The sequence below is a fragment of the Mastomys coucha genome, unplaced genomic scaffold, assembly GCF_008632895.1.
Source record: "Mastomys coucha isolate ucsf_1 unplaced genomic scaffold, UCSF_Mcou_1 pScaffold14, whole genome shotgun sequence".
Lineage (NCBI taxonomy): Eukaryota > Metazoa > Chordata > Mammalia > Rodentia > Muridae > Mastomys > Mastomys coucha.
Window position 1 is genome coordinate 55,868,349 of NW_022196896.1, and position 15,756 is coordinate 55,884,104.

The following is a 15,756-nucleotide window of genomic DNA, read 5'->3' on the forward strand; positions in this document are numbered from 1 at the left end:
GGAATGAGAAAAAATAGACAATAAGATATGAAATATATATAAATATAAATATCTATCCACAAAACATTGAAGTATCGGAATAAGTTTTACTTTCTAAACTCTTTGGTGTTACATTGAAATAATCACATTATTCATTTATTCATTTATTCATTTTGGTGCTGAAATTTGATCGTTAGGTTCTAGAAATATTCATAAAATCACAGAGATTTGATTCCGAGCTTCCAATCATTCCTTTCTAAGATCCTTTATTAAACAAAATTACTCTTAAGGGAATTTCACATTAGTGGTTAGTGTCAGCAACCAACTGAGTGAAACCAGTCCATAGTCCCACTTGGGTCTGTAGGTCTCTTCAATCGGAGGTTAGACAGGACCAGCAAAATGAAACGGTCGAGAACAAAGAGACACGGACACCAAGTACATTTTTACCAAGACATCTATTTACTTGGGGGCATTTTGAGATTATATAGGCTGGTAAGGAATGAAACTGAAAACTCCAGAAATAAAATATATGCATAACATTAATAAAGTCTCAGATGTGAAAACACCATGATCTCTGTAAACTCAGTTCTCAGGCTGGCAAGTGTGTTTACAACTCAGCACGTCCTCTGGCAGTAGGTGTGTCAGTGACTCAGTGTGGCCTCCAGGTTGCTTGACTTCAAAGGCAGACCTGTCAGTGTAGCAACCATTGTTTAGCCCCACAGTGTCTGTCTACAGGCTCAGGCAGTGGAGGTTGTCAGCTTGGCCATGGAGCTGAGGCAGCGGGGAGAACACCAACATCTTCCCCTAGTGTATTAGATAAGAAAGCAGGAGGACTAAGGTAATATCAAAGGGCACAGTTTCACATGGGAATCTTGAAGGTGCTTAGATGGAAATAACCTGTGTATTAATTATCTCTAGCAGATATCTTTAACCCATTATTGAGGTCATGTGCATCTAGTTTGACATTGCAAACTGGGCTTAATACAAGTTTTTTTTTTCAAAAACACAGCCACTCAGTGCATGCCTCTGTCTTAGGTAGATTACTGCCAGAGATTTAACCTGATGAGACAGGCTTCTGTAATGCATCCTCCATCTGTGCAGCTAATGCCAAGATAGGCCTTTATTTGTCTGCAAAGTTCACGAAACTGCCACCATTTCTTTGAAGAACGCCTGTTTGATGCTTTCACAAGTTTGCTCACCAAGGTCCTGAAGCTGGGTGTAACTCTCTGTTTGAGTTGCAAATTATTGGCTTTGACTCTGGAGGCGGTTACCTAGGGAACAGGTCTCAATTCACAAGCAAATTAGTAGGGTTAGGCCAGTAGCCTTTGGGAAGACATTGGCTTTTGTAATGCAAATACTGCAGAGGTAGCAAAGACTGTGAGTAATTCAGGCTAGCAACTCTGGATTTGCATTAGATAAACCTCTTTGCTCTGGGCGTGAACCTGTGTATATGAATTGTTGTTATGCTTTGGGAATAAGCAGTTTTTTTTTGAGTAAAACGGGAAGAAACACATTCAAAGCTGGCAGAAAAGGCTATCAGTTTAAAAATTAAAGAAGACGAAAGAAAAAGACTTTTCAGCAGTGTTTTTAAGCACACTTGCTAAGAAGGCTGTGGCTCTGAGTCCACTTGGAGTATTAGCTTTTCAGGAAGCCACTGTGCTCCATCCTCTTTCTGAGAAAAAATACATATGGATTCTCTGCCCCAGACCAAGACAGGGTCTGGTCCATGCCAGGCATTGGTGAGCAGGTCCCTCCATTTGACCATGGCATACAAACTTGAAGTGTTAGGATGCCAGTGTCAGTCTGCAGCGGACTGATCTTTGATGTCAGTCTGCAAAAAATTGAAAATAAAAAGCACAAAGGCAAGGTGTGCCTTTGGAGATCTCGGGGAAGAGATTCTCCCCCCCACCCCACCCTCGGTTTTCAAAATCCAGTTTTTAAGCGCGTGATGTGCTCGCTCAACAATTCCTTGTCCCATTGGGTTATATGGGATTCTAGATTTATGAATAATGCCAAAAATCCTTGTAAAAAGACAAAACATTTTTGCCAGTGTAACCTAGTCCATTATCTGTTTTAATCACTTTGGGTAAACCCATAACATTAAAAACTTGTAAACAATGATCAATTACATTTCTCGAGGCTTCTCCTGTATGTAGGGATGCAAACATAAATCCTGAACAAGTGTCAATACAGACATGTATATATTTAAGCTTTCCAAATTCTGCATAATGAATTACATCCATCTGCCAAATTTGATTGGGCATAAGGCCCATTGGGTTAACCCCCAAATGTAGTACTGAAGTTAAAATATTGCACTTAGGACATTGTTTAACAATCATTCTTGCTTGTTCTTTGGAAATCTTATGTTTAAGCCTCAGAGTTTGGCTAGACAGGTGGAAATTATTGTGACCCCATTTTTCAAAGGCAACAGGATCTGAAACTAAAAGTTCTCTTACCAGAGTGCTGTCAATGAGATTATTGCCTCTGGCTAATGGCCCAGGTAGGCCTGAATGAACCCATATATGACCAATATAAAACTGATTTTTTGTGCCAGAATGATACTTTGTAATTGAGAAAATAAGTCTCCTGCTGTGGTGTTGAAATTAAATGTGCCACATGTCTTCAACAATGGTACTGATTGGGCTGTATAAAGGCTGTCTGTGAAGAGATTAAAAGTGTCAGGTACAGCTTCAAACACCTTTAATACTGGTGTTAATTCAGCTAATTGAGCTGAGAGACCAGGAGTCTCTATGACTACCTATTGAATATTAATGAGATATCCAGCTTTTCCTTTAGAGGAACCATCAAAAAATACCACAAGGGCATCATTTAAGGGCTGTTGAGAAGTTATATTAGAAAAAATCACATCATGCACATTTAAGAAAGTTATCAGTTTATCCTGGGGATAATGATTATCTATAATTCCTTGAAATCCTATCTGAGCAAGCATTCTTTGCTATGCTGTTTTAACCAGGAGTCTTGCTCCAAAGTAAAAGGCTGAATGATAACATCTGGCTCTTTGCCAAAATAAGTCAGTGCTTGTTTTATACCAAGCACAATTATTTGAGGTATAGCTTTATAATATGGCAAGATATTACATTTAGGAGATATCCTTGAATGAATCCATATTAGAGGTGCATTCTGCCATAACAACACTGTAGGAGCATGAGTTGTATTAAAAATTAATACATGCAAAGGTAAAGAATAATCTATGTAAGTAACAAATTGATTTTCAATAGCTTTTTCTACCTGTTGTAAGGCTGACATTCCTTCTTCGATTAAAAATCTAGGAGCATTTGGATCAGAACTACCTTTGAGAATATCAAATGGGGGCTTCAAATCTCCTGTAGTAAGCTTTATGTAGGGATGAAGCCAATTGATATCACCTAATAATTTTTGAAAATCATTTAAGGTTTTTAATTTGTCTCTGCAAATAACTATCTTTTGAGGAATAACAGCCTGATCCGTGAGTGCAAAGCCTAAATAATTATACGGATCTCGAGTTTGCACCTTTTCTGGAGCTATCTATAGTCCCTTTTCATTTAAGGCAACTTGTAAATCTCTATAACATAAAAGCATTTCTTGAGGAATTTTTCCTGCTAAAAGGACATCATCTGTGTAGTGGGCAATATATATCATTGGCGATTTTTTTCTTATAGGGTCAATGACCTGTGCCACAAATTTCTGACATGACATAGGGCTATTAGCCATGCCTTGAGGAAGGACTGTCCATTAATATCTTTTCATAGATTCCTTAAAATTAACGAATAGAACACTAAAAGCAAATCTCTCACAATCCTAAGGGTGCAAAGGAATTGTTAAGAAACAGTCCTTTAAATCTATAACTATCTTGTAAAATCCCTTTGGAATTGTCACTGGAGATGGTAATCCAGTCTGTAATGTTCCCATAATTGCCATTGTTTCATTTACCTTTCTTAAATCTCATAATAGTCTCCATTTACCTGACATTTTCTTAATAATGAATATAGGAGTATTCCACGGGGAATTGGATTCCCTCAGATGTCCTGATTCTAATTGCTCCTGTACTAGCAAAGAAGCTGCTTCTATTTTCTCTTGAGATAAAGACCACTGTTCAACCCACATTGGAATATTATTACCCCACTGAATTTTATCTGCATGTGGCACAGGCAAGATAGTGGCCATCATAGAAAATGCTTTAAACTTTTACTATTAGAATGAGGCTTATGGCCTCTGTATGTTCTAAGGTCCCATTTTGATCTCTGTTTATTAGCTAACTCACTAGGGCTGCACAAATCCAGCCCCATCTGTGATAACAGATCTCTCCCCCACAGAGTAACAGGGAGATTTGACACGATATATGGCTGGATCTGCCCTGAATTACCTTCCTCATCTCTTCAGGTTAGAAGCTTAGAGCTTCGTTTTGGGTTATTGGCATAGCCAATTCCTTGGAGATGAGTGATTGATTCAGTCAGATCCCAAGTTGAGTGCCAGTTTTGGCCTCTAATAATGGTCACATCAGCTCCAGTATCTACTAAACCTTTAAAACGTTTTCCTTCAATAATTAACTTAAGATTAGGTCTTTTATTAGTAATAGATTGTACCCAAAATACTTCAGGAGAACCAAAACAACTTTCTCATTAGTAACAGCCTTAGAAGACATCGGATACAAAGGAACCAAGACAAGCTGAGTGATTTTCTGATTAGCAGGTACTGTAATGACACCGAGGGGCGAGGACGCCATGATCTTAATTTCTCCCTGATAATCGTGGTCCATTCACAATCCATTCACAATCAAGCTACCTTTTCCAATTATAAAACACCAAGTCTCTGAAGGTAAAGGCCCATAAACTCCAGTGGGCAGAATCTGAACTCCCATCTCTGGCGTTAGTATTGTGTGACAGGTGGCACATAGGTCCACTCCTGCACTTCCTGGTGTTGCTCTGAAGAGCTCAGATACAAATCTTCCTGGCTTGTAGGCAGCCTCATGGCCCCATACACTGCCTGCTGTTTTAAGAACAGGGCCCAGGGCTAGCACCTGGACTCATTTTTTGACCAGGCATTGTCTTGAAAATCCTTTTTAATTCAACACTCTTTGGCCCAATGTTTTCCCCTCTTGCAACAAGCACAGACTCATCACTTAATTTTTGTAGCTTAATTTCAAGGTCCAGCTTACTTAATTGTGACCCTCTTTGAGTCCTGTCTCTTATCTGAGAGGAAGCAGACTTTGCTTATGAACGCTGCCTCTTTTCACAAGACCTAGCGAGTCTGCTTTTTGCAGAAGTAGTTTGGGTTCCCTCGGTAACTGTATCTCAGCCTGAGGAGGCATCTTGATCCCTCCCGGCTCCCGTATCTGATTCTACTGAGAAGCTATCTGTTTCTATAATTTATGAGTTAGTCAAACTCAGTTTGATTTCTGAAGGCTCCTCCTTTCGCTTTACTTTATTCTCCTCCATGATATCCATGACAAGCCCCCAAAGACAGAGAGGGAATCCATCCACCTTATTATTTCTGAGAGCCTTTCCGATTTTTTCCCAAGTTTTTTTTATTTATCTTGGTCAGTCCTTCCAGCCAAGGACAGTAAGCTTCTATCTGTTCTGAAAGATTCATTAGTGCTTTCCTTTCTACCCTGACTCCCTTCATTCTGAATAGCTTGTCTGCATTTTGAATAGCTACTTTTGAGACCTTCGACCCCATTTCTCACTGTCAAATCCCTAGGTGGATCATGCACCGGGTCAGTACTGATTCAGCCTAGACCCTGTATCCTTCCCACACACGGATTTCTACAATATGGCCAGCGTTGGCATCAATTACCTACCATGTGGAAGACACATGTCCCTTTCCTTCTTTTCTTTTATTATGCAGAGCTCTTCGACAGTGTGTCCTCTATTTCCTCCCCATCTGAGCCGCATGCCCGGGGAACCTTCTGAGTGAAACCGGCCCGAAGTCCCACTCAGGTCTGTGGGTCTCTTCAGCTGGAGGTTAGACAGGACCTGCAAAATAAAATGTTCGAGAACAAAGAGACACTGACGCCAAGTAAATTTTTTATCAAGGCATCTCTTTACTTGGGGATATTTTGAGTTTATATAGGCAGGTAAGAAATGAAACCAAAAACTCCAGAAATAAAATATATGCATAATGTAAAAACAGTCTCAGATGTGAAGATGCCATGATCTCTGTAAACTCAGTTCTCAGGCAGGCAAGTGTGTTTACAACTCAGCATGTCCTCTGGCAGTAGGCATGTCAGTGACTCAGTGTGGCCTCCAGGTTGCTTGACTTCAAAGGTGGACCTGTCAGTGTAGCAGTCATTGTTTAGCCCCACAGTGTCTGCCTGCAGGCTCAGGCAGTGGAGGCTGTCAGCTCAGCCACAGAGCTGAGGCAGGGGGGAGAACACCAACAACCAACATCTTAATTTCATTTAATATCAAAATGGATGGCCAGACATAAACAAATACACCTACAAAGAAGGTATAGCCTGGCAGTACTGACACACACCTTTAATCCCAGCACTTGGGAGGCAGAGACAGGCAGATTTCTGAGTTTGAGGCCAGCCTGGTCTACAGAGTGAGTTCCAGGTCTGCCAGAACTACACAGAGAAACCTTGTCAAAAAAAAAAAGAAAAGAAAAAAAAAGAAGAAGGTATGAAAAGGCTTCAATTTTATGCGAGGATATTTCTGGAGTATCCTCCCAACTTAATCTGAAAATGAGTTGAAAACAGTAAGAGGGACTGAGAACAGAGACCGTAAGTTTTATGTTGGTTAGGAAGTGAGGACAAATTGTGGTTTGCCTTCCAGATCACAAAGAGCTTCGAACCTTAAAGATTGCTGGTGATCCTGAAATTAGGACCATTGTATTATTTTATTATTCATTCGCATGTGGGGCATAGAAGAAATAGTGAGAAATAAGGTTCCTAAGGATGTAGATATGAAAGGCTGCAGTCAGACTGTAGTGGCAAGAGCTGAAAGTATTCATAGGCAGTGTGATGGATATTCCTCTTTACCAAGTTGCATACATCTGGGATCAAATGAAACTAATGCTGCTGGAAAATCCTGTGAAGGGTTTTCTTCATCAGATTATTTGAGGTTGGAGAACCCATGCTAAATCTCAGTTACACTTTCTAGTAGCATTTCATAGAATAATATGGACTCATGCTATCTGTCCTCTCCCTTTACAAAATTCTGACTAATACAGAGTAATGGGAAAACAAGTGAAACACTATACTGAATTAATATCAAACTAGTAGAATTCTAAACAATGAGAAAATTCTATGAAATTTAGTCAAGATCTGAAAAGTAGAGATCTTCACTATTTCTCTCCATAATTTATCTTATAAAATTTACAAATATTTTACTAGACAATGCCTATAAAAAAGTAGTATCCAACTAGAAATAATTGGATAAGATATAGAATGTCTAGGAATGTTTTGATTTCCTTGATGTATAAACACTGCAGATAAAAAAGTAGAAGGTTAATGTTCATAAGGTTTTTTTTATTTCAGCTAAAATAACTTGTCTAATTCTAATAGTAGCTTTAAAACTGCCATTTTATTTTGATTCCAGTTGAATGAACTGTTTAACTTACAGAGCATGAATGATAAAAGGACACAGCAAAATTTCACAAATTTCCTTTAGAAAGTTGCATATGAACTGCCTTTGAATAAAACATCGGGAAATAAATGAATTAATTCTTGAGGAATTTAAATCCAGTAATATGGCTGATATAGCACGTGATCACACACAATGACCTTCTAGGTCTGTGTCATCAGTTTGGAATATAAACCTGCCCTTTGCATATATCTTTAATAGATTTGAATGGAATGAAGATACACTTTTACTCCCTCTAACTGGGATACAGCCATGCCCTTTGTACAAACTTTTAATCCTAAACAATGAACATAAAGTTAATTTGTAAAAGAAAGCAACCCTGTTTGACAGTGGTTTATAATTGAGGAACAGACAAAGTGATGAAGGATAAGATAAAGATATGACATAATGACACAGAGTTAGTAAATGCCTAGCATTCAGGGAAACATCACAGGAAAGAGAAGTGACTTAAAGAAGTAAAGAGCAAGAGAGAGAGAGAGACAGAGAGAAAGAGAGACAGAGACACACAGAGAGAGAGAGAGAGAGAGAGAGCAGACAGTTTTACTGAGATAGGTTGCAGGTGAAGACAGAAGGAGCCTGCAGATTAGAACAAGTTAGTTTGAGGCCAAGCAAAACCATTCAGGGAGAAGCCAAAAGAATCCTGATTGAATCAGTCAGCTTGGAGAGGAGTTTGTGCCAGACAAGCTGAGGTGAACCATCCAGTTAGTTCAGAAATAGTTATAAAGGGTAAATTTTTTCAGTAATAAGCCTCCAACATGACAATTATATCTGGTAAATGAAAGTTACATTTAAATTAATGAAAATAACAGTACATAAACAAACTTTCTGTATATCTATATTTCTACATCATTATTGTGGTAATTTAGCTTTAACTGAATTACTGTTTATATTTAAAGGTGTTAATGTATATATTGAAACATATAAATCATGTACAGAAACCTTTTTGGTAGTTTAGAGAATATGTGTAATGATTTTTTACCTTTACTTACAGTCCAGTCTTTATCCCCTTTCAGGTCCACCTTCTGACTGTTCCTCATCCCATTACTCCTCCTCCCCTTCCCAGTCTCCAAGAGGATGTCCCCATTCCTACCCTCACCCAGCAAAGAACTCAAGAAATTTAACAAGCTGAAGGACCCAAGTAAGGATGCCTTAATCCCACTTGGGAGGGAGAAGAAAGCAATCACAGGGGACAGAGGGAGAGAAGGATCTGTATGGGAGAGCACAGAGAGAGGAAAAATGAAACATGATCACGTATTGGGGAGGGGAAAACAGGACTGAAGCCCTGAGGGTCAGCAGAAAGAATGGAAACAGGCATTGGAAACAATGGAATCCTCAGGAGGTACGAGGAGAGAATACCTTCTAGAATATACCAGAGACCTGAGAGGTGAGAGACTCTCAGGACTCAAAGAGTCTTTAGATGAAAAGCTCTACAGTGGGGAGAGGAGATTAGAGTCCATCTCCAGTAGAAAGACAGGGCATCAAGTGGAGGGATAGGGTAAGCATTCTACAGTCAAAACCTCTGACCCAGAATAGTTTCTGTCTGAAAGAACTTCAGGAACAAAAATGGAGAAGAGACTGAGGGAAAGGAGGTTCACTGATAGGCCCAAATTGAGACTCAGCTCAAGGGGATGCCCCAAGACCTATTACTGATGCTATGGTGTACTTACAAATAGGAGCCTAGCATGACTCCTTCAAGAGGCCCACCAAGCACCTGAAAAAGTCAGATGCAGATATTTAGACTTAACCAATAGACTGAAGCCAGAGAATCCTGTGGTTGAATTAGGAAAAGGGTGGAAAAAGCTGAGGAGGACGACAACTCCATAGGAAGACTAGCAATCTCAACTAATCTGGACTCCTGAAATCTTTCAGATACTGAGACCCCAACCAGGCAGCATATACCAGCTGATATGAGGCACCCAACACATATACAGCAGAGGACTGTCTGGTCTGGCCTCAGTGAGAGAAGATGCTCCTAATTTTCAAGAGACTGCAGGCCATAGGGAATAGGGTGGTCTGGTAAAATATTTGTAATATTTAAGTGCTTTTATTTATTTTATAACTAAAAGTTTACTTAATATTTTCCAAAATATGTAGTATATATGCAATAACAAAGTAATATTATGAGCACTTCATTAGTACCACTTACTAAATGTTATATAGTACTTGAAAAATTATCAAAGTGAACTTTCAAATGATGAGTTGTGGGAAGACAATGAATAAAATTAAACACAATATTTGACAAATACTCATAACCTTTTAAACTAAATGTTGAATGGCAATTTTATCTTTATTAATCTATTCATTTTTTCAGTAGACAGAAAACCCCAAGCTTATAGGAAGAAAGTAATAAGAGTAATGCAGTTACTTGAAGTTTTCTATTATCTCATTAAATTAGATATAGACAAATTTTAAACACCATGATCTGAGAACTGTAGGTTAAAAATCATTAAAGTAACAGTTACCTGCAGTTATTTTACTTCATAAAACTTCTTTTTACACATAAAAGTTGTCATTTTACATTATAGTTTTGTATCTTTGCTAACATTTCCTGTATTCTCTAAATCTTTGACTTAATTAACTTAATAAACTGAACTTTAATTTTCTACACTTTCTTTGTAGCAGAAATGATAAGAATATATTTGATGTGATTCCTACATTTAGTCTAAATAAAATGCACTTATTTCTTTTAAAAAATACCTTTTATCACCCTTTATTAGATGTACATTCCTCTTTTGCCAAAACATGTGGCATGTGTTTATGAGTTACCACAATTTGAAAGAGAACTTTGTATGTTATTTTAATATGTCATGAATTTCAGATTAGCCACAGGCCATCGAGTCTGTCAGTAAAGAACAATTCTGTTTAACTGACTGAAACCTATACTAAAAATTTTTTAAATTCAGGTGTAAATTTGATTTTTGCTGATTTTATTTCACAAAAATATTTGATTATGAATCACAGATCATAATTTTTTCAAATCTGTTGAATATTTTGGGATGACAATAGTATTAAGCAGAACTAAACGTGTCTCATATATTAAATACAATTTTATAAAGATTAATAACTTTATATGTATTTTATAAAAATAATATAATACCATTTACAAATTTACTGATGTAAATGAATTTAGTACTCCCTATCCTCTGTAAGGTTTGTTATTTTGTCCTGGAATTTTTTTTTTTAAGTCCCAAAAGAATGCTCTCTTAGGTTTGCTATTGCTGAGAAGAAACATGATGGCAACAGCAACTTATATCAAGCAAAACGTTGAAATGGAGTTTGTTTACGGTTTCAGAGTTTAGTCTCTTATCATCATGGCAGGAAACATGGTGCTGGAGAAAGAGCTGAGTGTTGTACATCAGAGAATCTGCAGCAGATGTGAATCACTCACTAGGCAGAGCTGGAGCATCTCAGACCTCAAATCCCATCCCCAGAATGACACTCCTCCAAGGCCAAACCTACTCCAACACTGCCACATCTCCAAGTAGCACCATTCCTTATGTGACAAGCAGTCAAATACTTCAACCTATTGGGGCCATTCTGAATCAAACCACCATAGATACCTTCATATAGCAGGCAGTGCAGGGTGAACTCTGAAAATTCACTGAATTTTATTAAATAATAGACCACAGATATCACGATACTTTTCCATTTAGAATCAGGACCTCTATAACTCTTCTTGGGGTCTAGCCAAATGGATTTGCCCACCTCTCCTTTTGACACAACCTTCCCAAAATGTCAAGAACTATTGTGGGTCTTACATCTAGTTCTCTGGTCCTGTCTGTGTACCCCTGTTTACACCTCAACCAATATCTAGTTTCCTGCCTTGGACCAACCCACAAATCTGTCTTATACCACATTCAATCTCTCCACCCAGATTTTGCATTTCCTTCTGCTACATCTAAAATCCACGGTTGGTGTGATCATTGAGAGTTGCTGTTATTTTGTTAAATGGACATTCTATGCCCACCTATTTACCTTGAAATTAATTATGTTTATGGTAATAGAATAGTTCTGATCTTCTTTTTTTCAGAGTTTAATGGTGAATTCAGAATCATAAGTAGTCTGTTAATGTCTAGTTATAAAAGAGACATCTATATCAGCCCCTCTAAGGCAAATGGATTACACAGAAGGAAATGGAGAAAGAAGGGGATGTAATGTAGAACAGGCACCCAGATAGGAGATGGTTTATGAATACGTTAAATCAGACTTTCTCTGACCAATGCACTAGGTCTCCTTAAATTGGAATATATCAATTCTCTGTCAATTAAGGGGAAGATGATTATGGGGTCCTGTCTGTCTCTGAAGAATTTGATTCAGAGATGTCTGGGTGGGGTAAGGAGATATTTTAGTTATTGCTTTAACTACTGATATGGTAGACATGCTCCTGTAAATAAACTCTTATTTATGTCCCTATTAATTAAAATAACAAGGCTCAATGTATATCAGAGAGGGGGGAAGAGGAAACGTAAACAGCCATGAAGGTGGTGGAGATAGAATGGAGACCACTGGGAAAGAATAAGGAATTCACACGAGGGAAGGAAACAAGATCAGCAAGGTGAACCTGAATAAAAGGTATATCAGCATGTATAAAAACATTATAATAAAACCCATTATTTTGTAAAATTAACATATGCTAAAAAAGCAAATGCAAATTTGTCAAACAAAAATAATAAAAAATGAAATGCATTTATTTCTAAAGAGAAAAATAGTTTATTACAAATTCATAATCAAAGAAATGTGACATTTTAATTATAATGTGAAAGTTAGCTGAACACATTAATATAATTTGACTATTAAAGTTCTTTCCAACTTCTGGCTATTATAAACAGGGCTGCTATGAACAAAGTGAAGCATGTGTCCTTGTTACACGTTGGAGTGCTATATGCCCAGGAGTGGTACAGCTGGGTCCTCAGATAATAATATGTCCAATTTTATGAGGAACCACCAGACTGATTTCCAGAGTGGTTATACCAATTTGCTATCCCACCAACAATGGAGGAGTGTTCCTCTTTCTCCTCATCCTCGCTAGTGTCTGCTGTCACCTGTATTTTTATCTTAGCCATTCTGACTGGTGTGAGGTAGATTCTCAGGGTTGTTTTGATTGGTTGGTTTGTTTTCCCTGATAACTAATGATGTTGAACAGGTGCTTCTCAGCCATTCAATATTCCTCAGTTGTGAATTCTTTTTTTAGCTCTGTACCCCATTTTTAATAGGGTTATTTGGTTCTCTGGGGTCAAACTTCTTGAGTTGTTTCTATATGTTAGATATTACCCCTCTCTAGAATGTACCCTGTGACCATGTTTTCCAATGTCTTCCTTAGGTTTTCTTTTTTAGTTTCAGTGTATCTGGTTTTATGTGGAGGTCCTTGATCCACTTAGACTTGAGCTTTGTAAAAGGAGATAAGAATGGGTCAATTTTCATTCTTCTGCATGCAGACCTACCCTTGAACCAACACCATTTGTTGAAAATGCTGTCTTTTTTCCACGAGATGGTTTTAGATCCTTGTCAAAGTCAAGGGACCATGGGGTGTGTGTTCATTTCTGTGTTTTCAATTCTATTCCATTGATCTACCTGCCTGTCACATTACCAATACCATACAGTTTTTATCACTATTGCTCTATAGTACAGCTTGAGGTCAGGGATGGTGATTCCCTCAGAAGTTCCTATATTGTTGAGAATAGTTTTTGATATCCTGGGTTTTTTCTTATTCCAAATGAATTTGCAAATTGCTCTTTCTAACTCTATAAAGAATTGAATTGGAATTTTTGATGGGGATTGCTTTGGATCTGTAGCTTACTTTTGGCAAGATGGCCATTTTTACTATATTAAGCTTGCCAATCCATGAGCATGGGAGATCTTTCCATTTTCTTAGATCTTCAATTTCTTTCTTCAGACACTTGAAATTCTTGTCATGCAGATCTTTCATTTGCTTTGTTAGAGTCATATTGATGTGTTTGAGTTAAATTTATATTCAGCCACTTTGCTGAAGTTGTTTATCAGGGTTAGGAGTTTTCTTGCAGAATTTTTGGCGTCACTTAAGTATACTATCATATCATCTGAAAATAGTGATATATATTTTTATTTATTTATTTTTATTAGATATTTTCTTTATTTGCATGTCAAATGATTTCTCCTTTCCCAAATTCCCCTCCAAAAAAACGAGAAAAAAAACCACCCTATTCCCTCTCCCTTCCCCCTGCTCAACAAACCACCTTCTCTTGCATCATGCCCTTGGCATTCCACTACACTGGGACATAGACCCTTCACAGGACCAAAGGCCTCTCCTCCTATTGATGATCAATTAGGCCATCCTCTGCTATACATATGCTGCTGGAGCCATTAGTCTCACCTTGTACACTCTTTGGTTGGTAGGTTAGTCCCTAGGAGCTCTGAGGGTACTAGTTAGTTCATATTGTTGATATTTTGACTTCTTCCTTTCCAATTTGTATCATTTTGATCTTCTTTTGCTGTCTAATTGCTTTGACTATGACTTTGACTATGATATTGAATAGGTAAGGAGAGAGTGGGCAGCCTTGTCTAGTCCCTAACTTTAGTGGGATTGCTTCATGTTTCTCTCTATTTAGTTAGATGTTGGCTACTGGTTTGCCATATATTGGTTTTACTATGTTAAGTATGAGCCTTGAATTCCTGATCTTTCCAAGACTTTTATCATGAAGGGGTATTGGGTATTGTCAAATGCTTTCTCAGAATCTAATGATATAATCATGTGGGTTTTTTTTTTGAGTTTGTTTGTATAGCAGATTATGTTGACAGATTTCCACATATTGACACATCCCTGCATCCCTGGGTTGAAGCTTACTTGATCATGATCGATGATCTTTTTCATTGATTTGATTGCTTAACAAACATGAAATAAACAACCTACTGAATAACTTGAGAAATCACAGACATTTTTAACTATTTTATAATTTATTTATTTTTTTATACGTTAGTATTTTGCCTACAATTGTCTGTCTGAGGACATAGGGCCCAGGAACTGAAGTTACAGACAGTTGTGAGCTACCAAATGGGTGCTGGAATAGAACCCCGGATGTCTAGAAGAGCAAGCAGTGCTCTTAACTGCATAGCCATCTCTCCATCCCCCAGTGACTTTCTACTTTTTGAAACTGACTTTAGAACCTTTGTCAATGATAGATATTGGGCATCAAATGTTCACAATAGATGTGTAGGATTAAATAGTAACAATAAAGAAAATTTCAATAGGAACATTGTAATAAGGCAATCTGTTTATTTTAATGAAAGAAGGAAATAGGATCCATGCAGTCATTGGTATACAATTTCAATGATTTTATTCATACTTTGTTATATGAGAATTGGCAACATTGTGCTGAATTAATTGAAAGGTCTTAAATATTATTCAATGTAGACAGCAAAAAATTCCTGGAAATCAGTAGGGAAAATATTATGTTATATTTTATTTTTTTATTAGATATTTTCTTTATTTACATGTCATATGATTTTTCTTTTTCCAGTTTCCCCTTCCAGGAACAAACAAACAAAAACAACAAAAACAAACCCCTGTTGCCTCCCCCCTCCACATGCGTGCCACCCTACCCTCTCCCACTTATCGGCCCTGGCATTCACCTACACTGGGGCACAGATCCTTCACAAACCAAGGACCTCTCCTCCCATTGATGATTGATTTTGCAATCCTCTGCTATACACATGCTGCCAGAACAATCAGTCCTACCATGTATACTCCCTGGTTCGTGGTTGAGTTTCTAGGAGCTGTGAGGGTACTAGTTAGATCGTATTGTTGTTCATCCTAGGGGGCTGCAAACCCTTCAGCTCCATTGGTCCTTTCTCTAACTCCTTCACTGGGGACCCTGTACTCAGTTCAATGGATGGCTGTGAGCTTCTGCATCTGTATTAGTCAGGTACTGTCAGAGCCTCTCAGGAGATAGCTACATCAGGCTGGCTTGTCCTTCCTTCAGTCTCTACTCCATAGTTAATCTCTGCAACTTCTTCCATGGATATTTTGTTCCCCATTTTAAGAAGGAATGTCCACATTTTGATCTTCCTTTTTCTTGAGTTTCTTGTGGTTTGTGGGTTGTTCTTCCTGTATTCCGAACTTCTGGGTTAATAACTACTATCAGAGAGTGCATACCATGTGTGTTCTTTTCTTTTTTTTTTTATTATTAGATATTTTCTTTACTTACATGTAAATTTCTCC

General features: G+C 37.8%; 1 long non-coding RNA gene across 1 annotated transcript; it reads right to left on the reverse strand.

Annotated features, from left to right (window-relative positions):
• Nucleotides 1-415: 415 nt before the first annotated feature.
• On the reverse strand, nucleotides 416-6,195 carry LOC116088260. The gene is made up of 2 exons (XR_004117840.1): nucleotides 5,777-6,195; nucleotides 416-783 (listed from the first exon to the last, which is right to left on the reverse strand). It is a non-coding gene; the product is annotated as an uncharacterized LOC116088260 (long non-coding RNA).
• Nucleotides 6,196-15,756: the final 9,561 nt, after the last annotated feature.